The sequence below is a fragment of the Helianthus annuus genome, chromosome 6 (genome assembly GCF_002127325.2).
Source record: "Helianthus annuus cultivar XRQ/B chromosome 6, HanXRQr2.0-SUNRISE, whole genome shotgun sequence".
NCBI classification, from domain to species: domain Eukaryota; kingdom Viridiplantae; phylum Streptophyta; class Magnoliopsida; order Asterales; family Asteraceae; genus Helianthus; species Helianthus annuus.
Window position 1 is genome coordinate 6,381,271 of NC_035438.2, and position 26,673 is coordinate 6,407,943.

Here is a 26,673-nt window from a genome sequence, read left to right on the forward strand (position 1 = left end):
TCATTTTGTTAACATTTAAATAAACATCCTATAACGATTATCGGTATTGTTGTCCACATAAGCTCAACTTATCAGATATAATCATGCGACATGGGGATACGTTAAGGTATGATTTATACTTACCGACCGGTGTTCATCCACACACGACACATTCCCGTATCAAGGTATGCACGAGAGTTCATCTTACTGGTGAGTATACTATTTATCATCTGTTTTGACGTATAAAATGTTGTGAGATACTCACTTATTTTGAATTGAAAACAAGCCCTATGTGATAGAATCACTTATTGATGAGGAACTTGATTTTCAGATGCATGCAGGGCATAGAAGCAAGTCCGTGAACAGGTTAGTACCATCGTACAGACAAAGAGACAACTTGACTCCCGCATAAAAGCTGTGATATATTATCACTTATTTTGTTGGACATGTGATTGTTGATCACTTATTGAGGTCGTATGCAATATGTACACGTATGTATGGTATCATGGAAGATCTAGACTTCGTCTCCGTTAAATTTCGGTAAAAGAAACAACCATGATACCCAGATGATAAACAGCATAAAAACCACATATCTCAGAAACTCGGCAATCTCTCAAACGAAATTTCGGTACTAAGACCATATGCCAATGAGCGGTTCCCACACAGTCTTTAGTCGATTTAGGTTTATATCACCCTGCACTCTTTAAGGTGGTTGTGAGCCTACCGATACATCATATATAGAGCTACTTATCATTTTTCATTTTAAGTTCAGTTTAAAGAGGTTTCAACAAACCACTGATGCACTATCATTTTCTCTTTTGCTTGCCAGGAAACTCATTTTTGTTTTTCCGTTGTTTTTGTGTTTTTGACTCTTTTGATGTTTTTGAATTTTTTTTAAATTTGGATTTACTCCCCCTAAAATGTAAAAAACTATGATAAATTAAAAACACAAATATATTTACAAAAATGATTTTCCGATGTCGGTTTACTCTTGCTTGACCTTAGTGTCGTTTACCAATAATAAAAAGTCAAATCGTGATTTGTCAAATGCTTTTGTAAAAAGGTCGGCACGTTGGTCATCGGTATGGACCTTAACAACATCGATAACCTTTTTATCAAAGCAATTTTTTATGAAGTGATATTTAATTTCGATGTGTTTGGTCTTTGAATGTTGCACATGATTTCTAGTGATTTGTAAGGCAGCAGAATTATCAACGAAAATAGGAGTAGTTAGGAATTCAAAACCATAATCGCGCATTTGTTGTTGGATCCACAGGACTTGGGAGCAACAACTTGAGGCAGCAATGTATTCAGCTTCGCATGTTGATGTAGCAACACAAGTCTGCTTCTTACACTGCCATGTGATTAGGCAATTTCCTAAAAACTAACATCCAGCCGTTGTGGATTTGCCGTCGATTTTGCATCCGCCAAAATAAGAATCACTGAAAGTGATCAAGTCAAAGCTATCATCCCTAGGGTACCAGAGACCGGTGTCCGGGCATCCCTTCAAATAGTGGAAAATCCTTTTCACGGCTGCAAGATGTGAGGCCTTCGGGTTGACTTGATATCGGGTAAGCAGGCACGTAGGATACACTATATCTGGTCTTGAGGCTGTGAGGTACATAAGGGATCCGATCATGGCGCGGTAAAATGAAGAGTTAACAACTTCACCCTTCAAGTCCAGATTAATTCCGTGATTTTGCTAAAGTGGGGTACCAATGGGCGTTGTTTCGGACATCTGGAATCGGTTCAGGATGTCACTCACATACTTAGTCTGATGGATGAATATCCCAGACATTGTTTGTTGCACTTGTAGGCCCAAAAAGAAAGTCATTTCCCCCATGGCGCTCATCTCGAATTTCTCTTGCATAACATGCTCGAAATCCCTACACATAACATTGTTAGTTAAACCAAATATAATATCATCCACATATACCTAAACCAGTAGAAGATCTCCATCCTGTTCTTTGATGAAAAGAGTGCAATCGATAAGACCTCGGCGGAATCCATTCTCCAGCAGATAATTAGATAAGGTTGCGTACCAAGCTCTCGGTGCTTGATGTAATCCATATAGAGCTTTGTGGAGCAACCAAACACGATCAGGGTGAATAGGATCTTCAAAACCTGGAGGCTGTTCAAGGTACACATCTTCTTCAACTATACCATGTAAGAATGCACTTTTCACGTCCATCTGGTAGACCTTGAATCCTTTGAAGGAAGCATAGGCTAGAAAAATCCGAATAGCTTCAAGACGTGCAACAGGTGCATAAACTTCATTGTAGTATATCCCTTCAATCTGACGAAACCCTTGTACAACTAACCTTGCTTTGTTTCGAATGACAATCCCACGGTCATCCTTTTTGCACTTATAAACCCAACGGGTACCAATCTTCTTGTAATCATCAGGTTTATCAACGAGTTTCCAGACACCTAGCTTTTGGAATTGCTGCAGTTCTTCCTGCATAGCTTCCACCCAAGAATTATCTTTCAAAGCTTCTTTCCAAGATTTTGGTTCTTCTTGTGATACATAACACGTGAAGGACCAATCATTCTGCAAACCCGATTCACGAATAGCTGCATACAAGCCCACATTGTTGTTGTTTCGCAACTGGTTTCTCGTTTGTACGCCACTTTGTACATTACTAATGATGTTTTGTTGCGGGTGGGTATTATGAATCCTTGTTTCTGGATTATCTGGAACTTGAATATTTGTACCCAGATTGTTGAAGTTGAGATCAACAACCAAATCAATACCCTGAACTGGCAAAGAGGATGATGCAGTAGCTTCAGCTGTTTTGGGGGCGTCCACTGGAGGTGTAGCCTCTGAAGTACCATGAACAGCTTCTTGGTCTTCATCGAGAAATTCATCATCCTCTGAAGATTCGTTCAGTTCGGTAGCATCGTGAAAATCCTCATTGTTGAGAGCATTATTGTTAACTGAAGATGGTTCTTGATTGTTGACAATAAGTGGACGAACCAACGTTGAATATGTTGCGTTGTCACTCTTGAAAAACATCTGTGCCGCATCATCTACTGCAACTTCTTCAATATTGATCGAATTGAAAAAGTCATCGTACTCAAACATCCAAGGCTGACCAGGACATTTGACTGGCAATGTATGCCTTTGTACTCTGACTTCAGACCATTCCTCGACCCTTTTTGTCTCTAGATTCCAGACTCTTAAGTTCGGGGTGGCATACCCAAGAAATATCCTTCAATTGCTTTTGCCCCAAACTTTCCATTCGGATCGATCATTGTGCAATGAGCTCCAAACGGTTCAAGAAATTGTAAATCTGGTTTCCGTTTTTGAAGAAGCTCAAAGCAGGTCTTGTTGTGTTATTTAACTGTAAGGACTCGATTCATTGTGTAACATGCAGAGGCCACAGCTTCACTCCAGAATGGAATGGGTAACTAGGACTCTACCAACATAGTCCTAGCAGTATCGATCAATGTACGGTTCTTACGCTCAGCGACGCCATTCTGTTGAGGAGTGTAACTTGCACTAAATTCATGAAGAATACCTTTGGATGTACTAAACTCCGCCATTGCATGGTTTTTAAATTCAATTCCATTGTCGCTGCGTATCCGTCTAACTTTCAAAGTATACAAATTCTCAATCGTTGTGATCAAGTTTTTGATAATTCCGAAAGTGTCATTCTTGTGTGCCATAAACGCTACCCAAGAAAATCTTGAATAATCATCAGTCACCACGAGGCAGTACTGATCATTCCTGATGCTTTTATGCTTGACAGGACCGAACAAACCCATGTGCAAACGTTCAAGCGGATCTACCACGGTGTTGATCTTCTTAGTCGGGTGCGACTTCTTTCTTTGCTTCCCTTTCTGGAATGAAACACAGATGTCTTGAAGATGGAAACTTTTAAGAGGAACACCAGTCACTAATTCATTTGACACCAACTAATTCATTTTTCTTAAATGAATGTGTCCCATCCGTCTGTGCCAAGAGATTGAATCCTTTTAGATGGCTTTGGAAACGAAACAAGTTGCTTGTGCAGAAGTTGTAATTGCTTGGCTCATATCAAGGACATACAAATCATTAATCCTTGGAGCAGATAAGAGAATCCAGTCTTTTGGAATTTTGAAACCGGGTTTCATAACATAACATCCATTTGCATCAAAGTGTACTGAAAACTTCTTATCACAAATTTGTGAAGCGCTGAGAAGATTATGATCAAGTTGTTGCACAAAGTTGATCTTATCAAAGCTTACAACCCCGTTGGATACCATTCCTTCCCCTAAAATATATCGGCCCTTATCTCCAGCAAATGCAACATAACCTCCTCTAATAGATTTAACGTCGTAGAGAAGCTTCATGTCACCGGTCATGTGCCTGGATGCCCCACTATCAACAATCCAATGACTGCTGAAAGTTCCTCCTGGACCACCCTGCACATGTACTCACATGATTAGTTGTAGATGGGGACCCAAGCCATTGTGGTCTTGGGTCTTCCATTTTCATCGACAAAAGTTACTTCAACTTCTCGATGGTTAGGAACCCCTGAATTAGTAACCGTTTTTGGTTTCCAAGTCTGTTGTGTTTTACCAGTTTGAATTTTTGAAATCTTAACTTCGTGATCATTAGAAGTGTTTGAAATTTCTGGTTTAACTGAAACAGATTGTTTGTGAAACACACGGTTTAACTTGCCTTCTCAATTACCTTGACTTGTTGGTGTTTCTGTTTCTTTTCCCTTTCTTTTACAAGATGGGGATCTTGTTTTGAAGAAACAGATTGCTGTCGGTAATTTTGTTCATGGGGATCATCAACTTTGGCTTTTAGTTTATGAAGATATGGACAATTTTGAATAATATGTCCAACTTTATCACACTTGAAACATGATCTTCGTTCTATAAACCCCGAAGTATCATGTTGATGTCTTGGTGATGAACTTTGTGATTGCGAGGTACTTGGTCCTGAATTGTTTTGACCATTTCTTTTCAACATTTTAACTTGATTCATATGATCTAAATTGGATTTGTTTGCAAATGTTTCAAGTTAACAGTTCCCTTCGATTTCACAAAGTTCACCCTTTGATTCTTCTTTTGGTTCTGTTCCTTTCAACCTTGGGTCGTTGATTTAACTTTTGGTTTGGTATGATTTTGCTGCTTTTTCACTGTTGGCAATCTTTGATTTCCATGTTGTTTTCGAACTTCAGCTTTTGGAATTGAAGGACACTGTGTTACCACAACATGTGAACCCGACTTTCCCAGAAACCTACTTGTCGAATCCTCAAAAATTTTACTAATTAAAGATTGATTTACATTCTTAATAGGAAAATCTTTGTTAGAATAGATTTTATTATCACCGACATGAGTGTACAACAAATTCACACTCTCAGACTCTTGTGAGGAAGTGGACTCGACCAGAACAATCTTAGCAGGTTTTGCGGGAGGATTACATAGAATATGATTCTCGAGAGGTATGTCCTCTTCTTTGATTACCGCATTAGACTGTGCTGAGTCAGTATCATAGGATTCATCATCTGAAAAATCAGCATCCTCAACAACTGGAGGATCCTGATTTTGTTCAGCAGTTGACACACTTGTAACTGTTGACACATCCGAATCTGATGATACTTCCGTTTTGTATCCGAGTCCGGTTGCAAATTCCTCAATGTCTAAAGGAAGAGATTGCTCAAAATAAGTTCTATTCTCCTCATCCGACATTGCGTCATAATTGTGTCTAACAGGTGGTGGACACTTCTTATATCCAATGCACGTGACATCCTTTTTCTCTTTCTGTATGTCAATGATGTGATACAGCACTGTCACACCCCGATTTCCACGTGTATCGCCGGTGGGCCCGGTGGGGGATTACCGTGACGTAGTTGGCAACAATATAGTCAAACCACACAATTATATGAATGCACAGCGGAAGCATAAAGATAAGTATAATTCAACCTTTTGAATGTAATATCAAGTGTATTACAGAAGTCGAATTGTATCCACAGGGGATCATAAATAAAATAAAGTATTGTTCAGTCAGATACAGAATCAAGTTTGCGAGACTATTCGTGATGCTAGGAAGCTATTACCAGCCAAATTTCGTGTAGTACCTGCACTTAATCTTTTGGGGAAAAAACGTCAGTTTACACTGGTAAATACGTTCAACTGACACATTTGAAAATGTTTATTAAAATTGATTTGAATGCACGAGGCACAAACTCTTTTATAACTTGGGAAAATTATTAAAATCTTGTGAACGAATTACATGTCCTTTTATGCGTTCAGTAGCCCGGATCCTGTCCGGGTTAAAGATTAATAGACACACCACATTGCGTAAAACCATGGTGTAAAAACCAACGGCTACATCTTTTAATAATAATAATGTCGACATAATATACCGGGTGTACGCCTACACCGGGATGTCGAGGTCGTGGCCATTTCGTAAAATGATGCCAAGGATATCCGGGACAACGGTCATTAACCCCCTAAAGGCTTTTAAGTAACAAGACTGTTTAAATGAGCCGATCACATTATTCAATTAACCACCTAAGCGATGGAAGATATGATGCTCAATCAAGCGGTATTAATATACCGTATCCCAAGCCCGTATAAGGGAAAATAAGTTAAAAGTATTTACCTTTGCAAGTATATTCCTTAATGGATTACGTCACAGATAGCTTTTACTGGGGCTCCTATTCTGGAACGAAGGTTTTAATTAACCTATTAGAATCCTAACGGGTCTTTATATTAGCCGTAGCCTAGACCGGTCGGTTTCAAAAGGTAGATATGGTTTAATCGCGCGAAAAGGCGAAAACTGAGAATGGAGTGTGATTCTGACCCAACAAGTTCAGAGACTTGTTTTATATGGGTTTAAAGTTCACACTCTGGATTTTAGGGTCAAAATAATATGGTTTGACCCATATCGGCTAATTTATGAAAACTAGTTCCATAAGCCGAACCGTGCGCGCAATAGGCGAAACGGTTAACCATGAGAGTCCTACGCTTGTTTCCTAAGTCAATATGCCTTAAAGAGGTTGTGGTATCAGTAGGATACCTTCCGTGATGCCCGTAACGAGTTTTAGTTAATGTATCGCCCCGTAGGGGTTTTTCGGTCATTTTAAAGACTTTTAAAGAGCTTTTCGAGTTCCACAGGAAATCTGAGTTTCCCGAATAGTTTATAGAGTCTAAAATACTTTATTTACTATTTAAAATCAGTAGCAACTGGAATCGGGTCAAAAGACCTTGTAGAACTCAAGTTTTGGCCGAAAAGGGCATATTCGGTATTTACCGAACCGTAGCCATAACCGCAGGTTATGAGCAAGGTAAATATTATTAAAAATCTTTAAAATTCCAAAAATATTATTTTATAACAGTGGGTAAAAGTTTTGGTGACGAAATCTTGGTTTAGATAGGCGTTATGCTAATTGCGCCGTTTATTACAAAAGTTTCTTATAAATGCGCTATTTAGCATAACTTTCATTCTAGACCTCGGATTGACGTGAAACTTTAAGGACATGCTTATAATTTAGTAAGCAAGGTTATGGTCCGTTCACGCGTCCGAAATACTCGTTTTATTTTAAAAAGGCCGTTACGGTCAACTTTTAGGCGATTAACGGAAATGCGTAAAAGACTCGGACAACCAACGAACCGGTCACAGAGGTTTATACCATCATGTAACCTGGTCCTAATAGAGTCCTAAGGCATATCTATACCTCACTAAAACGGGTCAGAACTGAAGTCAAAGCAAAAGTCAAACTTTTGCGACATTCGGCTCCGAACCGGGTCAATATAGCAAATGGTCGATTCAAACGAGCGTAAACAAGTTTATATACTTAATATCATGTTTTATGAGTGTCTAAACAGGTTGCATATCATTTATATCACAGATTATTCAAGAATCGCAAAAATAGCTTTCTGTTGACTTTTTAAGCATTCGTTTGACTCGACATTTGAGCTAGTTAGAGTGGTGATCAGAGGGAACCCTTTTAGAGGTTTATTACCCACATAAATACCAACTCATAACTACTTTTGATCCGTCATAAGACTGAGCCATTACGGATTTATTTTGAAGTCAAACCGTAGTTACGACGGTTTGGTTTTTAGCTACATTACTAAGTAAAATTGAACCACAAAGGATCTAAACGACTTACAGAAGCTTAGGCTTGCTTAGAGAACAAAGAAGAACACTTGGGAGCTTTTGAAGTGACCAGAGAAGTGTTTTTGAGTTGTGATGAACTTATGCACACAATGTGCTTATTTATAGTGCAAGAAGGGCTTTAAGATCATCACAACACACTCTACAAGTGACCATGGATGAATGGCAGGTGACCTAGAGAGTTATGGGTCGAGTAGGGGGCACCCATGACCCTGAGAAACCCATTACTTCATGTTTTACCGCTTTGGACAGCCAACAGCCAACTTTCTGTCGCTGGGCATCGCTTACGGACCGTATGGCTTCGGCCTTGCGGTCCGTAAGCCAGAGGCGGATCAAAATCAATCATTCCCCTCCTTACGGTCCGTAAGGCATAACCTTTACGGTCCGTAAGGGGTTAAAATGAATATCTTTTTAAATCTTTTGTAATGATTATAAAATCTTGGTAATTAATTACCTGACCTTTCGGGTTTGAAGGGGTAACTTTGCGATTTGGCCCTCGGTAAATTACAATTAAGGACCTCGCGTTATTTACCCGTATTGTTAAGCCCCCGGATATATTACTTATTATCCGAAAAGCCTTAAATTATATTATTGGCGCTTTTAACCCTTCTCATACGAATTTGATCATAACTTTCCCGTTTTAAAAAGGAACTTCGCGGAATTTATATAGTATATTCTGGTGAGCGTATAATACCGTTACAAAGCCTCGGGAACGTTAAAGGGTCACTCAGAGGTATAATTTAAACATGTTGACACGGTTAACCCATGTAGCTCGTAATCTCTCACTTTCTTCCGCGTTTCGCTTCCGTATGATCCATGATTTATTCGTTTGAAGGTACGAGCATCATTTAGGGTTACTATACAGTATATTTACCCTTTGTTGACATTTATAACCCTCGAATTTACATACTTTCAAGGTTTGTCAAAATTAGTCCTTTATTTAATATCAATGCCACGTGTAATCAAATGACACGTGTTAACACATCATTGGACACAAAAATTCGAGGTGTTACATCCTCACCCCCTTAAAATAAATCTCGACCCGAGATTTACTCAAATAAATAGGGGTATTTTTCTTTCATTGTGGCTTCAACTTCCCACGTGTATTCGGGACCTCTACGGGCATCCCATTTGACCTTTACTATCGGCACATGTTTTCTTCGGAGCTTTTTCACCTGTCGGTCTTCAATCGACAAAGGATTCTCCACAAACTTTAAGCTCTCATCTATATGCACATCCGTGTGTGGGATCACCAATGATTAATCGGCGAAGCACTTCTTTAGATTGCAGATGTGGAACACATTATGAATTCCATTGAGCTCTTCGGGCAAGTTCAACTTATAGGCAACTGACCCGACACGTTCAATGACCTCAAAAGGTCCTATGTATCTCGGGCTCAGCTTGCCCTTCTTGCCGAAACGCATCACCCCCTTCCAGGGTGATACTTTAAGCAATACTTTTTCACCTACTTCGAAGTGAAAATCCTTACGCTTCGGATCAGCGTAGCTTTTCTGCCTATCGCGGGCAGCCTTGAGACGTTCCCGAATCTGGACAATCTTGTCCGTCGTCTGGAAAACTATCTCCGGTCCTGATAATTGGACCTCTCCCACTTCCGCCCAACCAACAGGCGATCTACATTTCCTACCGTATAATGCCTCGAAAGGCGCAACCTTTATGCTGGTATGGTAGCTATTATTGTAGGAGAATTCGATTAGGGGTAGGTTCTTATCCCAGTTACCACCTAAATCGATCGCACATGCACGAAGCATGTCTTCTAACGTTTGAATGGTACGCTCACTATGACCGTCCGTCTGTGGATGGTAAGCCGTACTGAAGTTCCAACGCGTGCCCAAAGATTGCTGGAAGCTTTTCCAGAAATGAGACGTGTACCTAGTATCTATGTCGGAGATAATAGACACAGGTATGCCGTGTAAGGCTACAATCTTATCAACATAAAGTTGGGCTAACATATCGGAGCTATACGTCTCCTTGATGGGTAGGAAATGAGCTGATTTAGTCAGCCTATCAACTATGACCCATATTGTGTCGTTTCCTTTCCTAGTTTTGGGTAACTTGGTAATGAAATCCATAGTTACACACTCCCACTTCCATTCGGGAAGTTCAGGCTGTTGTAGCAAGCCAGACGGCTTTTGGTGCTCAGGTTTGACTTGAGCACAAGTTAAGCACTTTGCTACATGGGCGGCTACAGACTTTTTCAAGCCTATCCACCAATAATTTGCCTTTAAGTCCTGATACATTTTGTCTGCTCCAGGATGGACAGAATATTTGGAACTATGGGCTTCCTGGAGGATAACATCCCGTAGTCCTCCATAAATCGGAACCCATATTCGTCCGTTCAATCTAAGGATTCCATCCTTGCTAAGAGTTAACTGCTCTTCAGTTACTCCTAGCTTTTCCTTAGGATAATTAGCTTCCAACACAGCCTCTCGCTGTGCAGCTAAGATCCTTTCAATCAAGTTATTCCTGACTTCAATGCTCTTGGCATTGATCCGAATAGGTTTCACCCTTTCCTTTCTGCTCAGGGCATCAGCGACTACATTTGCTTTGCCGGGATGGTACCTGATCTCACAATCATAATCATTCAAGGTTTCCATCCAACGGCGTTGCCTCATGTTCAACTCCTTCTGGTTGAACAGATGTTGAAGGCTTTTGTGATCAGAATAAATCACAAATTTAATACCATAGAGGTAATGCCTCCACAATTTAGTGCAAATACAACGGCACCCAACTCCAAATCATGGGTGGTGTAATTCTTTTCGTGCACCTTTAATTGCCTTGAAGCATAGGCAATCACCTTGCCTTTCTGCATAAGCACACACCCCATGCCTGTGTGTGATGCATCGCAGTAAACTACGAATTCATCTGAACCTTCAGGTAGTGTCAACACAGGTGCGTTGCTTAGTTTCTGCTTCAAAATTTCGAAGGACTCTTGCTGCTTTGGGCCCCAAATGAACCTTTCTTTCTTCTTGGTTAGGGAAGTCAAGGGCGCAGCAATCCTCGAAAAATTCTCAATAAATCTCCTGTAGTATCCTGCTAACCCCAGGAAACTATGAATTTCGGTAGGCGTCTTTGGCTCTTACCAATTCATGACTGCCTCTACCTTAGCGGGATCCACCTGGATACCACGCTCACTTACAACGTGACCCAAAAATTGAACCTCTCGTAGCCAGAATTCGCATTTAGAGAATTTGGCGTAGAGTTTCTCACGTTGTAGCAATTCGAGAATACAACGGAGGTGTTTCTCGTGGTCAGCTTGGTTCTTTGAATATATCAGGATATCGTCGATGAAGACTATGACAAATTTGTCCAAGTACGGCTTGCAGACGCGATTCATGAGATCCATGAACGCAGCCGGTGCATTTGTGAGCCCAAAAGGCATCACTAGGAACTCATAGTGACCGTAGCGAGTCCTAAATGCTGTTTTAGGCACATCTTCATCTCTGACCTTTAGCTGATGATAGCCCGACCTTAAGTCGATCTTCGAGAAGTAGCTCGCTCCTTGCAGCTGATCGAACAGATCGTCGATCCTTGGCAACGGATATCTATTCTTAATGGTAACTTTATTCAGCTCACGATAATCGATGCACAACCGCATTGATCCGTCCTTCTTCTTTACAAATAGGACAGGTGCTCCCCAGGGAGACGAACTAGGTCTGATAAAACCTTTTGCCAACAGTTCATCCAACTGGGTCCTTAGTTCCTTCATTTCAGTAGGAGCTAGCCTGTAGGGCGCTCTAGCTATGGGAGCTGCTCCAGGAATGATATCTATTCTGAATTCCACTTGTCTATCTGGTGGTAAACCAGGTAGTTCTTCGGGGAAAACCTCGGGATATTCAGAAATAATGGGAAGATCCTCTATCTTTGGCTTGGGCTCTTCAATTATCACTTGAGCCATGTAAATGACACAGCCTCTCTTCAAACATCTAGAAGCTTTGAGCATAGATACGTCCTCGGGTAATCCATACTGTGTATCTCCTCGAATGGTAAGCGATTCACCACTCGGAGTCTTTAGTACTATATGCCTTTTGTTGCAAATGATTTGGGCCTGATTGCGGGACAACCAGTCCATGCCCAGAACAACGTCAAAACCTGCTAATTTGAAGGGAAGTAGAGATAGAGGAAAAGAGTGGTTCTTAATGGACATTTCACATCCCTCTAGAACAGTGGAGACGGTTTCTATCGTGCCGTCTGCTAACTCTACCTCGTATTTTACGTCTAGGGTTTTGATAGGCATATTCAATAGTTCGCAAAATTTTTGGTCTACAAAGGACTTATCAGCGCCAGAATCGAAAAGTACTCTTGCAAATATATTATTTACGAGAAAAGTACCTGTAAGTACATTGTCGTTCAGCACAGCCTCCTTTGCATCCATACGGAAGACTCTCGCATTAGTCTTCTTGTTTTCTTCCGGCTTCCTGGCATTCTTAGGGCAGTTACTCTTAATATGCCCCTTTTCGTTGCAACCATAGCATGTTGCATCCTTGATTTTCTTGCAGTCCACAGTCTTATGGTCCTTGGACTTGCATAGTCCACAGGCAAAAGACTTTGGCTGGGACTGTGAATTCGACCCAAACCTACATTTCCCAGAGTGGGGTTTCTGGCAGATTTTGCATTTGGGCCTTTCTCCAGCTTGGCCATCTTTCTTTGCTTCCGCCCCTCTTTTGCCATCACCGTTTCCACGGTGTTTCTTTCCTGACCTTCGTGAGGTATCATCCTCACGTTTCCTCTTTTCTGCCTCCTTGCTCCTTAGCGTCCTCAGACGGACAACATCTAAAGTGAGAGACAAGGAGAGGTCAGTTACTGACCTGAAGGTCGTCGGCCGAGAGGCCTTCACGCTAGCTTTTATCGCGGGTTCTAATCCCCCAATGAAACGAGCGATTCTTCTGGACTCTGGTGTCACAAGGTACGGAACCAGGCGAGACATCGTATTGAAGCTCGTCAAGTAGGCCTGGCAGTCCAAGTTTGTCATTACCAATGACACAAAATCAGACTCGATCTTCTCCACCTCATGCTGAGGGCAGTAGTTTTCCTTAATGAGAGCAATAAATTCCTCCCATGTCATCTTGTATAGAGCCGACTTACCCGATGCTTGTACCAACGCTCTCCACCATGCTAGGGCCTCGCCCTTAAATGATTGTGACACAAACTTCACCACATCCTTCTCCGCACACCCACTGATGTCCACAATAGTGTCCATCTTATCCAGCCAGGTGATACAATCAACAGCACCCTTTTCCCCTGTGAATTCCCGGGGTTTACAAGACACGAAGTACTTGTAGGTGCAACCCTTGGCACCGGATGCATCAGTATATTCTCGATCACGACGAATACTATTCTCAGCGGACGAGTGATTATCGTCATCTTTCTTGGGTTTGGAGAGTGGTTTGGATTGTGACTTTGGTTTGGAGGGTGGTTTTGATACGGTTCTGCTATGAGACTCGGTGTATTGGCGATCAAGAGCTGCCTGAACAGCGTTGTCAATCAGAGCCTTTAGCTGTGCGCCTGTCAGATGCACTTGCGCATTATCGTAGTCATCTTCGTTTGTATGGCTGTTTTCTCCGTTGGGATCCGCCATTGTAACTTGTATCTGTTACAGAAGATAACAAAATTTTATTTAGGAGTTTATTATAGGATTTTCTTTTATGACAATTTGTTAATCATGGTAACAGAGACCATATCTGATTAACTTATCACTCACTTAGTTTTAGGATCTGAATATATCCTATTTTAGCTATAACAATAATATCGGCGGCGTAAAGCCTAATCACGAGGATGTTTTATAATGTTAGCCGAGATTTCAGAGAATCAAAGGCATAGAGGTTCGAACCGTAGTTCTTTTACCCCTTTTTGACAGGGAGTCATAGACCACCACTGTCTTTTGTCTTTATAAGATAATTATTATGGCCCATAGGCACTACACCACTAATGGACGTATTGACAAGGTCGGCCCGTAGGCACTACATCGCTAATGGATGTTTAATAAGATTGGCCCGTAGGCACTACATCTCTAATGGACGTTTAATAAGGTTGGCCCGTAGGCACTACATCGCTAGTGGATGTTTGATAATTTGATCACCTTTATTGGTGATTTTTGCCCATGATTTATAAATCATTTAGTTGGGTCTTTGAAATCCTCTAAAGGATTATTGTATAAGAATGACGTGTGTGATTTTAACGAATCACATCTGCCATGATCGTCAACATGCTTGCAGAGGTTAACAGGGAATCTGAATCTTTTAATTAGGTCGTACCATCTTGGCCGGATCTTAAAAGATACCAGGCTAGGTTTCACTCTTAAGATTCTTTATTTAGGCAGATCAATTTAAAAGGAATGGTTTTGATTTATTTCATACATATTAAAACAAAACTCATAACATACATTCCATAATCTCAAATACAATCACATATTGCCCTAAGCGGGTCTTTAAATAGTACACACCTTTATAAAGGTTAAATAAAAGATAGGTCCATACAGGGACTAGTACACGACATGTGTCCTTGTAGGAATTAACGGATAAGTCCAAGTAGGGACTAAAATACGATAAGTGTCCACGCAGGGACTTATTTCAAAGTAGAAATTACATTAGTACAACTATTAAGGGCTAGTGGTCACGTTTCTTCTTTTTGCCCTTTAGTAGGTTCGCCAAGCCTTTGAGAAATCCTCGGTGGCTCTTTTTCTCTTCCTCGAACTCTCTCTCCACACGATCCAGTCGGTGGAGTATCTCTTCATGCTCAGGAGGAGAGAAACGTGGTTGTGGCGCTTGTTGCAGAACTGGAGGTCTGGGAGGTGCTGGATACCCATGTGCTGAGTAGTCCGGTATTCCCATGTTCCCATGAGCTCCGTCGGGATAGCGTGCATTATACCTAGCCGACACCACATATGGGTCGCGCTCATAATTGTAGTTGTAATGCGCTTGTGATGACGGTTCGAACGGGTTGTAAGCCGTTGGACCCGTGTAAGCAGGTATGGGTTGGTCATACCCAAATGGTGGCGAATTTGGTGCAGCTGGTGCGGAGTTCGCCTCCTGTACAGGACTTGAAGGTCCTTCTTCTTGTAGTGGCGGGTAGTGGCTACTACTAGAGTGTCGAGGGGTGCTGAAGTGGAAATCCCCTCCTCCTCGTGTGGACATACGAGCATTTGTTCTCCTACGCCTTGGCGGATCAGGCATTACTAGCTGTACCGGTGGCGGAGGTGGTGGCGTAACTGCCACGAAGCATGAATCCTCGGAGGGATCCTGCGGATGTCGCGGTTGTTGTGATGTCTGCTGAGGTGGTGTGTAGTACCACTCATGTCGGTCGAACAACGCTTGGAAGCTATCTGGTCCCTGATAGGGTGTGCCATGGAAGGATGACCCATCAGAGACTTCTATTGGATGCGTGGGCGTACCACGAGCAGGTTCTATCGGATCAGTATCCTCGTCCATATGATCTTCGGAGAAATGATCTTGTGGCCCTAACGGGACAAAGCCTGAAGGTTCCTGGATGTAGTCAGCTGGATTGAACTGACCTCTGAAGTATGGAGTAGGGTCGTCAAAATTTCGGTGCGATACCGAACGTTGTAGAGGTATGAAGGAGGGTTGCGGGTTGTTGGGATCATTTTCTGAATTTGGCCCGAATGAGTGCCGGTATGATGGCGTCGAGCTGTGCGAGGTGGAATGCCTCGCAGGTTCATAAAGGTCTCTTCGCCTTTGCGGTTCTTCACTCCTCGTGGTCGAAGGAGCTCGCGTATTTGAAGGCCCGGCTTCGTGATCGTGATGAGTAACGATCTCTCCTCTGCCTCTTCTTCCCCTTCCTCTACCTCGGAAAATCATTGGCGGCATATTTCCTGCTTTATAAAACTTTTAAATACCAATAATAAAAGGAAAAGGCAAAATTGGAATAAAAATTCGAATTTGTCCTATGTTCTTGTCTAGACTCAAGTATGTGCAATTGTGTCACTGAGATTAAACCCATTAGGATAGTGTTTAATTCACTCAATGTTGGCTCTGATACCAACCTGTCACACCCCGATTTCCACGTGTATCGCCGGTGGGCCCGGTGGGGGATTACCGTGACGTAGTTGGCAACAATATAGTCAAACCACACAATTATATGAATGCACAGCGGAAGCATAAAGATAAGTATAATTCAACCTTTTGAATGTAATATCAAGTGTATTACAGAAGTCGAATTGTATCCACAGGGGATCATAAATAAAATAAAGTATTGTTCAGTCAGATACAGCATCAAGTTTGCGAGACTATTCGTGATGCTAGGAAGCTATTACCAGCCAAATTTCGTGTAGTACCTGCACTTAATCTTTTGGGGAAAATACGTCAGTTTACACTGGTAAATACGTTCAACTGACACATTTGAAAATGTTTATTAAAATTGATTTGAATGCACGAGGCACAAACTCTTTTATAACTTGGGAAAATTATTAAAATCTTGTGAACGAATTACATGTCCTTTTATGCGTTCAGTAGCCCGGATCCTGTCCGGGTTAAAGATTAATAGACACACCACATTGCGTAAAACCGTGGTGTAAAAACCAACGGCTACGTCTTTTAATAATAATAATGTCGACATAATATACCGGGTGTACGCCTACACCGGGATGTCGAGGTCGTGGCCATTTCGTAAAATGATGCCAAGGATATCCGGGACAACGGTCATTAACCCCCCAAAGGCTTTTAAGTAACAAGACTGTTTAAATGAGCCGATCACATTATTCAATTAACCACCTAAGCGATGGAAGATATGATGCTCAATCAAGCGGTATTAATATACCGTATCCCAAGCCCGTATAAGGGAAAATAAGTTAAAAGTATTTACCTTTGTAAGTATATTCCTTAATGGATTACGTCACAGATAGCTTTTACTGGGGCTCCTATTCTGGAACGAAGGTTTTAATTAACCTATTAGAATCCTAACGGGTCTTTATATTAGCCGTAGCCTAGACCGGTCGGTTTCAAAAGGTAGATATGGTTTAATCGCGCGAAAAGGCGAAAACCGAGAATGGAGTGTGATTCTGACCCAACAAGTTCAGAGACTTGTTTTATATGGGTTTAAAGTTCACACTCTGGATTTTAGGGTCAAAATAATATGGTTTGACCCATATCGGCTAATTTATGAAAACTAGTTCCATAAGCCGAACCGTGCGCGCAATAGGCGAAACGGTTAACCATGAGAGTCCTACGCTTGTTTCCAAAGTCAATATGCCTTAAAGAGGTTGTGGTATCAGTAGGATACCTTCCGTGATGCCCGTAACGAGTTTTAGTTAATGTATCGCCCCGTAGGGGTTTTTCGGTCATTTTAAAGACTTTTAAAGAGCTTTTCGAGTTCCACAGGAAATCTGAGTTTCCCGAATAGTTTATAGAGTCTAAAATACTTTATTTACTATTTAAAATCAGTAGCAACTGGAATCGGGTCAAAAGACCTTGTAGAACTCAAGTTTTGGCCGAAAAGGGCATATTCGGTATTTACCGAACCGTAGCCATAACCGCAGGTTATGAGCAAGGTAAAAATTATTAAAAATCTTTAAAATTCCAAAAATATTATTTTATAACAGTGGGTAAAAGTTTTGGTGACGAAATCTTGGTTTAGATAGGCGTTATGCTAATTGCGCCGTTTATTACAAAAGTTTCTTATAAATGCGCTATTTAGCATAACTTTCATTCTAGACCTCGGATTGACGTGAAACTTTAAGGACATGCTTATAATTTATTAAGCAAGGTTATGGTCCATTCACGCGTCCGAAATACTCGTTTTATTTTAAAAAGGCCGTTACGGTCAACTTTTAGGCGATTAACGGAAATGCGTAAAAGACTCGGACAACCAACGAACCGGTCATAGAGGTTTATACCATCATGTAACCTGGTCCTAATAGAGTCCTAAGGCATATCTATACCTCACTAAAACGGGTCAGAACTGAAGTCAAAGCAAAAGTCAAACTTTTGCGACATTCGGCTCCGAACCGGGTCAATATAGCAAATGGTCGATTCAAACGAGCGTAAACAAGTTTATATACTTAATATCATGTTTTATGAGTGTCTAAACAGGTTGCATATCATTTATATCACAGATTATGCAAGAATCGCAAAAATAGCTTTCTGTTGACTTTTTAAGCATTCGTTTGACTCGACATTTGAGCTAGTTAGAGTGGTGATCAGAGTGAACCCTTTTAGAGGTTTATTACCCACATAAATACCAACTCATAACTACTTTTGATCCGTCATAAGACTGAGCCATTACGGATTTATTTTGAAGTCAAACCGTAGTTACGACGGTTTGGTTTTTAGCTACATTACTAAGTAAAATTGAACCACAAAGGATCTAAACGACTTACAGAAGCTTAGGCTTGCTTAGAGAACAAAGAAGAACACTTGGGAGCTTTTGAAGTGACCAGAGAAGTGTTTTTGAGTTGTGATGAACTTATGCACACAATGTGCTTATTTATAGTGCAAGAAGGGCTTTAAGATCATCACAACACACTCTACAAGTGACCATGGATGAATGGCAGGTGGCCTAGAGAGTTATGGGTCGAGTAGGGGGCACCCATGACCCTGAGAAACCCATTACTTCATGTTTTACCGCTTTGGACAGCCAACAGCCAACTTTCTGTCGCTGGGCATCGCTTACGGACCGTATGGCTTCGGCCTTGCGGTCCGTAAGCCAGAGGCGGATCAAAATCAATCATTCCCCTCCTTACGGTCCGTAAGGCATAACCTTTACGGTCCGTAAGGGGTTAAAATGAATATCTTTTTAAATCTTTTGTAATGATTATAAAATCTTGGTAATTAATTACCTGACCTTTCGGGTTTGAAGGGGTAACTTTGCGATTTGGCCCTCGGTTAATTACAATTAAGGACCTCACGTTATTTACCCGTATTGTTAAGCCCCCGGATATATTACTTATTATCCGAAAAGCCTTAAATTATATTATTGGTGCTTTTAACCCTTCTCATACGAATTTGATCATAACTTTCCCGTTTTAAAACGGAACTTCGCGGAATTTATATAGTATATTCTGGTGAGCGTATAATACCGTTAAAAAGCCTCGGGGGTATAATTTAAACATGTTGACACGGTTAACCCCTGTAGCTCGTAATCTCTCACTTTCTTCCGCGTTTCGCTTCCGTATGATCCATGATTTATTCGTTTGAAGGTACGAGCATCATTTAGGGTTACTATACAGTATATTTACCCTTTGTTGACATTTATAACCCTCGAATTTACATACTTTCAAGGTTTGTCAAAATTAGTCCTTTATTTAATATCAATGCCACGTGTAATCAAATGACACGTGTTAACACATCATTGGACACAAAAATTCGAGGTGTTACAAGCACATACCTAGAGTTTGAGTAACTATCTAGCTTAAGCTGGATCGCCTCACTTTCACACTTTACACAGGCTAACTCTTTTTGCATGACCTCGAGACGATTGATATAACAGTTTATGTCAGTTTGTTTTCTTGAAACCATTTTAGTTAGCTCGGTTTTATCTTCTCTTAAATTTTCAACCACCGTTTTAAACTCTTTTTCATGGTTTTCATAAAACATGTTAGCCTCTGTGCATTTTGAAAGATCCACTATCAACTTTTGATTGTGGATATATGTCACGTCATACTTTCTTTGCAAATTATCATATTTGCTTTGCAAGTCCGACAATTTATCACCTAAATTAACACACTTATCACATTTGTTAGAAGTTGGATCATCGACACATACCTGGTTTGATGAACCGCCAACATTAGCCATAAAGGCTGAATGATTAGAAGAAGAAGAATAAGCAGTTTCATCCACCAAGATTGATCTTCTATGATTCCCTGCTTCAGCTCCTCCTAACAATTCATCATCATCTGCATCGACTGTCACACTTGACGCTTCATCCAAAAGATCATTGCCTGAAGTTGAGGTTTCTTCATCTGAGCTTCTACTATAACCAGAACTGTCTTCATCTTCAGAAGATTCACCACCACTGGCGGAAGATTCTCCACCACTGGTGTGCTTCAGATCCTTGACAACCTCAGCGAAACAAGCTGTTACATCCTAAACATCAATGCCTAATTGCATTGACCAGTCAAAATCTTCCTCGACTTGTACTGCAAGAGCTTGATTGTTGTTTGATGGTCCTGCTTGATTGTTTACAGGTATCAAGGTGCGCTCGTTATTCCTGTTTTGATTCTGATTCTACTGGTTGCCTTGATTCCTGAAAGGATTCTGGTTCCCATACTGAGCTGGTTTGGTACATTCCCGCTTGAAGTGACCTCGTTCACCACAATTGAAACACTTGATTGATTGTTTATCGAACTCGTACTTGGTGTCTTTCTTGCTTTCCAAGCTGGTTCTACCAGTCCTTTCCATGAAGTCCTTAGCTCGCCTAACAGCACTAGCGAAAGCCCACTTGATGTCCATCATATCCATTTCCTCCTTATCAATCTGCTGATAATCTTCTTGTGTCAGATTGATGTTTCCAATCTGACCTGCTATTAACCCACAATACGCGCTCACCAATGTGTTTAATAGCTCCATATGATCCTTAGCTACTTCAACACTTACTTTCGAGATAAGTCTCGAGCCGAACTATATTTGGATTAGATGACTGACCAGCAGATGAAGTGCCTCCATAACAAGCTTGTTGTGGAACTGGTAGTGGATTTCCATACATATCTCTTGCTCCGGTAGACTGATAGCTTTGCTTTGAGACTTCTGGTTGTGGATTTCCATACATGTCAGTATTTGATACAAAAGCCGTTTGAGTTGAGGAAATTGGTAGTGGATTTCCGTACATATCTCTTGATATAAAGGCCGTTTGAAGCTGAGCACGTGGAGCAGGTCTTGCAGCAGTGCTAGAACGTCCACAGTTTCCATAATGCATATCAGGATTCTGTTGAACTGGAATCCTTTTGGCCTTCCTGATTTCTTCTTGATCTTTGTTCTCCAAGAGCTGAACGAAATCATTGATGTTTGTCACAGCCAAAGTGCCATTGTATTTCAAGATTTCAAAGAAACCATTCCATTGAGCTGGTAATGCGTCGGCAAACTTGATGACAACTTCTTCTGGAGTCACTACTACCCCAAAGTTACTTAACTCAGTCAATAAGTGATAAAATCGACTTGTCAAGTCTCCCAAAGATTCCCTTTCCATACATGTGAAGCCATCAAACTCCTTCTTGAGTAGATCATGTCGCAATTTGCGTGATGCTTCATTTCCTAGACCTCTCGTCTTTAGTGCATCCCATAACCGCTTTGTCGTCTTGAAGCTGACAAACTGATGATATATATCCTTGCTCAACGCTTGAGTTAGAATAGAAAATGCTTTCTTTTCTAAATCATATGCCTTTTTCTCGTCTGCCGTAAGATCTGCAAATGTCGCGGCAGTTGAAGCGGCAACATCAAGAGCTTGATCGAAATCTGTAGTAAAACATAACCATAATTCCGTGTTTTGCCCAAGAATATATGTATGGAATCTGTCTTCCCATCCCGGATATTCATTCATGTGTATTAGCTTTGGTGGACGATTATTGCTTCCGGTTTCACTTTCGCTTAAAAGTATACTTTGAATACTTTGATTTTGATTGGAAACGAATGCCCATTGACTTGTCGAAATTTGATTCGCTTGAGATGGAACTGACGAAGATGCGGGTGCGGGAGATTCGGCCCATGATGGCGATAAACCCTTGCTCGTATACTTGCTTTCTGTATTGGATGGAACACCCCACCAATCTGAACTCATTTTGGATGTATGTTGATGAATACCTGCTTACAAAGCTCAAAACAAATAGTTAAGATAGTTTTACAAAGATTCTGTTGAAAATTGAAAGAGATAGCCATGAAGAACTCTAATCTTCGTCGAAGACTCCAACAGCCGAACAATGGATTCTTCGTCCTAGACAAGTTGACGAAGTATTGGTTGTTCGTCAAAGATCAAGGTGAGACGAAGTATAAGTTTGTTCGACGAAGTCAAGTATGACGAAGATTGGAATGTTCGTCTGAAATACACTTGACGAAGGTTAGAATGTTCGTCTAGAATACACTTGACGAAGGTTAGATTGTTCGTCGCCCCTAATCTTCGTTGATAAGATGACCAGACAGAAAAGATATTTTCACAAAACCAAATCTTATCTTTTCCTGACACAAAGATTCCCAAGATGCCCAATTGTCAAACACTCTTACTTTTTCAGCCAATATCCATCATTTGATAAACCCAATTGTCAATTAATAATATAATAATCAAGATCAATAATTCAATCTTCGAACAATCTTCAAACAAACAAAACCCAGAACTTATGAAGAACTTGATGAACAAAAGAAGAACACTGTAACGCTCCTTTTTTTTAATTGTTTAAAACACTACCACTTCATGTTTATATAGTTAGTTATATGTTAACTAACTTAATATAATGGTCTCAATACACAACTTATATGATTAGAAAGGATTAAAAAAAAGAAAAGTAAAGCATGGCTGTTTATAGCCCCAATCGAATAGCATTCATGGGCATTTAATTGTTCTTTTTTTTTTTTAAAAAAAAAAACCACCTAATCTCACAATATTGTTAGTTAGTCTTATGATTAATTAATTTAACATAATAATACTATATCTAAATTGTTAAAACAACAAAAAAAAGGGGGAAAGTAGTTGGCTGTTTAAAGCCTTCTGATCGGACCTACCAAACAAATCTTAATTGCATTTTTTTTATTAAACACCTACACACTTAATAGTTAACTATATGTATCTAATATCACATAATATAATATGTGTAATGCCTTATCCATTATGTCACACAAAGAAAGAAAAGGATGGTTGAAAGCTGTTTCCGGCCGCAGATCTGCCAAGGCAGGTTTGTGGTTTTGTTTTTAATATTTAACCTCCAACTAATTTAATTAACGCCCAACCACTTAACCCTAATTCTTCCCTATAAATATCAAGTTATCCCCAAGCCATTTTCACTTTTCTAAACACTCTCAACTCTCTCTAATCACTCCCAAACCACTCTAAATTCGCAACAACAACATAATTTCGGGCAGATTCAGCAAGCTTCACTAAAGTGAGCATAACTCACTCAATACTTGTCCGATTTAGTCCATTCTTTTTCCTATGTGCTTGGATTGACTTTAGCTTCGATTCCATGGGTTTTTCACAGTAAATAAGTCCCTGGAACTCTGGAAAAAAGGCTTCAAAGTTCACTGTTCATTTCTGATTTCATCTAATCTTTACTAAACTTGTTCAACTTGAGTCTAACTCATCTCAAACCTATGTTCTTATGCTTATAACCACTTCTATGGTTAGTTAGGCTTAAAAACAAGGTTGAGACATTCAAAATCAGAGGTTAATCCTCATATACTTTCTGTTTTGTTTAGGGTTTTTAACCCACAAGTGGTGTTCAAGCTTCAAGCTTGATAAAGGTGTGATTGTGGACTAACTTGGGTTGTCCAACATAAAATCCCCACATCCCTTGATGATTTCTCATAGTGTAGTTGTTTCTTATTCTTGTATTGATATTAGTTCATGACCCTCCTTGTATGTTTTTACATCAAGTGTAGTGGTGAACCATAAGAGGTACCTAAATGGAAGCTTGTTCTTTCTACCCCCTACACGAATTCTATGACACAATAGAGGTACCTAAATGAAGATTTATCTTCTACCTCATGCTTGACTAATGGACTAAATAATACATATAATACTTATACATATATACTATTCGAACTCTTGATGGTGGACTTGTGTTCATTCATCAAGATATTAGAATAACATCATCTAAGGCATAAGACTTGTTACGATTCTAATGAGTATATTACTCATGAAAACATCAACCCTTGAGGTTTCATAGTGTCAAGGACAAGTACTTGGTGTTAAAAGATGATTACTTTCGAATACATATATTCTTGTGTTTTAACTTCCTAAATCCCTAAACGAACATATTCAACCTTCTAACCTCATCAACTTCGTCACATTGGATAATCGGAAAGCATATGCGAATTTTGTGAGTATACTCGCAACCCCCTTTTTATGTTTACCACTTTTTGGGGTGTAACATGTTTTACTATTAAACTACACTTAAACTTATTCTTTATGCAATGCACAAAACAATCCTTATACATGAATACTATGTTATGATACTCGATGCTTACGTGGACCATACTTATGTGATATGTTTTAGTCATTAGCTCTCACGAGCCTCCCTTCGACATGTATAGCGCTATAGGAGTAACGCACCGCCCCCTTAAACTTGGGTCATGTTGAATTAATTAAACTTTCTTGCGTAAACAGAGGTTGGCTAGAAATATTGCATGCCACATTAGGTTGATCTCGTATAAACTAAGTTACCATGTGGATTCGTTTTAAACTTTTATACTTATACTTATACTTATGCTTAAACTTGTATACTCGCCTTTGCTTTTGCATTGAACTTTATTTTAAACATGTTACAGGTTGAGGATGATGATGCTATGAAATGAAGTAGCGTTGATGCCTAGATACATATATAGACGTTTAGGTTTAATCGTTGTATCAATTTTGATTATGTTGTATTGTATTACCTTTGAACTTGACGTTATTTGATTTCTCTGTAATGTTGACAAATGAATCATGAAATGAAATCGGTTTATTAAATATTGTCACAAATAGCGTTATGATGTCTCTAGCAATCTTCACACTTCGTCTCATCCCGATGTTTCCGCCATTGGTTGGGGTGTGACAGATTGGTATCAGAGCCATAACTATAGGGAATTAGGAAAAGTAGGAATGCTTTTACCTAGTCTATAGTTTTGGAGCCTTATTTTTATGTTTTGTTTGAAACTACACGCATGCCACTTTATGTGTTTCTTATTTGTTCTCTTTGAGCCTTTTAAACGTATATGTCATTTTTATCCTTATGTATCATACTTGACATGCTATTCTTATGTGTTAATACATGTTTATTTACGTGTTAATATTTGTTTTAATATGTCATTCTTTATGTGTCATTCTTGACATGTTTATACTTGTTTGTTTAATCTTCAACATACGCTTTTCCTCAAGCATTTTACTCGACTATTCTAAATTCACAAACACTCATAATACACAAACGAGATGACTTCACCAAAATAGGCGTGAAACCCACAATTTGGTGAACAACTCTCAAACCATCTACTTTTCTTTTACATGAAATTCACCATCAAGTTAGGAGTGCAATCCTCTCCATGATGGAGAAATTCAAATTTCAAATTCTAGTGGACCCTCGTCAAGTGTTGAAATTAAATTTTGACCCCACGAGTACCAACCACACTTAGGATACGAAATCGTCAAGTTAGGGGTGAAACCCACACCTTGTCGACTAGTTCCATTCTTTGATTTTCATAAATCCCGCCAAGTCTCAAAATTTCAATTGATTTGGGATATGTAGTAACCGGAAGGGTAAATACCGTTAACCGACTTGTCGGCGAGAGTATTCCACCTATTAGGCCAAAGCATGCTCCTCAAATTCGAAAGACTTTTCGACCACTTTGGTTAGTCAAAGTTCCGTTTTGGAACCATCCAAATTTCAATCAAACATGTGTTTCTATTATTTATTTTATACAATGCAATCTTTCAAATTCGAATTTACTTTCGATATTTTCTTCTCACACACACATCATATTGAATCTTCCATACATTTATACATATGCATGATTTCATAAAATTTTATTTATATTTCTTATAACAACAAATGGAGACATATCATCGAGATAGGAGTGATTTCCTTACCGTGACAATTAACTCCACTCCCCTTTTCTTAAAACGACCTCATCAACGAGTTAGGGGTGATTCCCTTACCTAGGTGATCGTTACCAAAATATTCCTTCAAAATATTTTATTATGCAAACCCGATCATGTGTTATACCTAAATCATTTATCATTATTCAAAATACCTACTCATACCGATTTCAAAATACATTGTTTTATCAAACGTACTTCTTATTCTACAATCTATTTTCACTCAACTCATATACACGAGATTCTTAATCATGTCTTAAAACGTTTTATTACTCGAACTTCAAAACCTTACGAAATGCTACCTATCAATTTAATCGGTCCAATGAAACTCTTGCCCATGAACTTCATATTCGACTTAATCACTAAAACATGCTCACATTATATCGTCATACTAGAGACTTCCATTCTTAATTGAACAAACCAACCTTTCTCAATTACTTATAGGATCTTATAGATGTTATAAGATCGTTTTACCAAAGACTATTTTCAACATCAACGAATCATTTGTCAAAACCCTTTAAAGTGAACACTAAGACCTTTGCTAAATCCCTTTCCCAAGGATCAATGTATTCACAAAAACCTCCTAAATTCAAAATTTCTTGTTTTGATGAAACAAACTTACTTTTTCGAAGACCTTTTCCTACACCGATTTTCCAAAACACGTGGGCAAGATGACTCATGGGGACCGACCATCTTCGGATTTCGTAAACTCTTTTAAAACAAAAGTAGCATTTCCATTCATTACAAAATACGTTATGCATAACCAATGAGTACTTTACATCCTCTTACATTTACAAACTACATTCTACCTTCCCAATCAAACTCAATCTATTTTT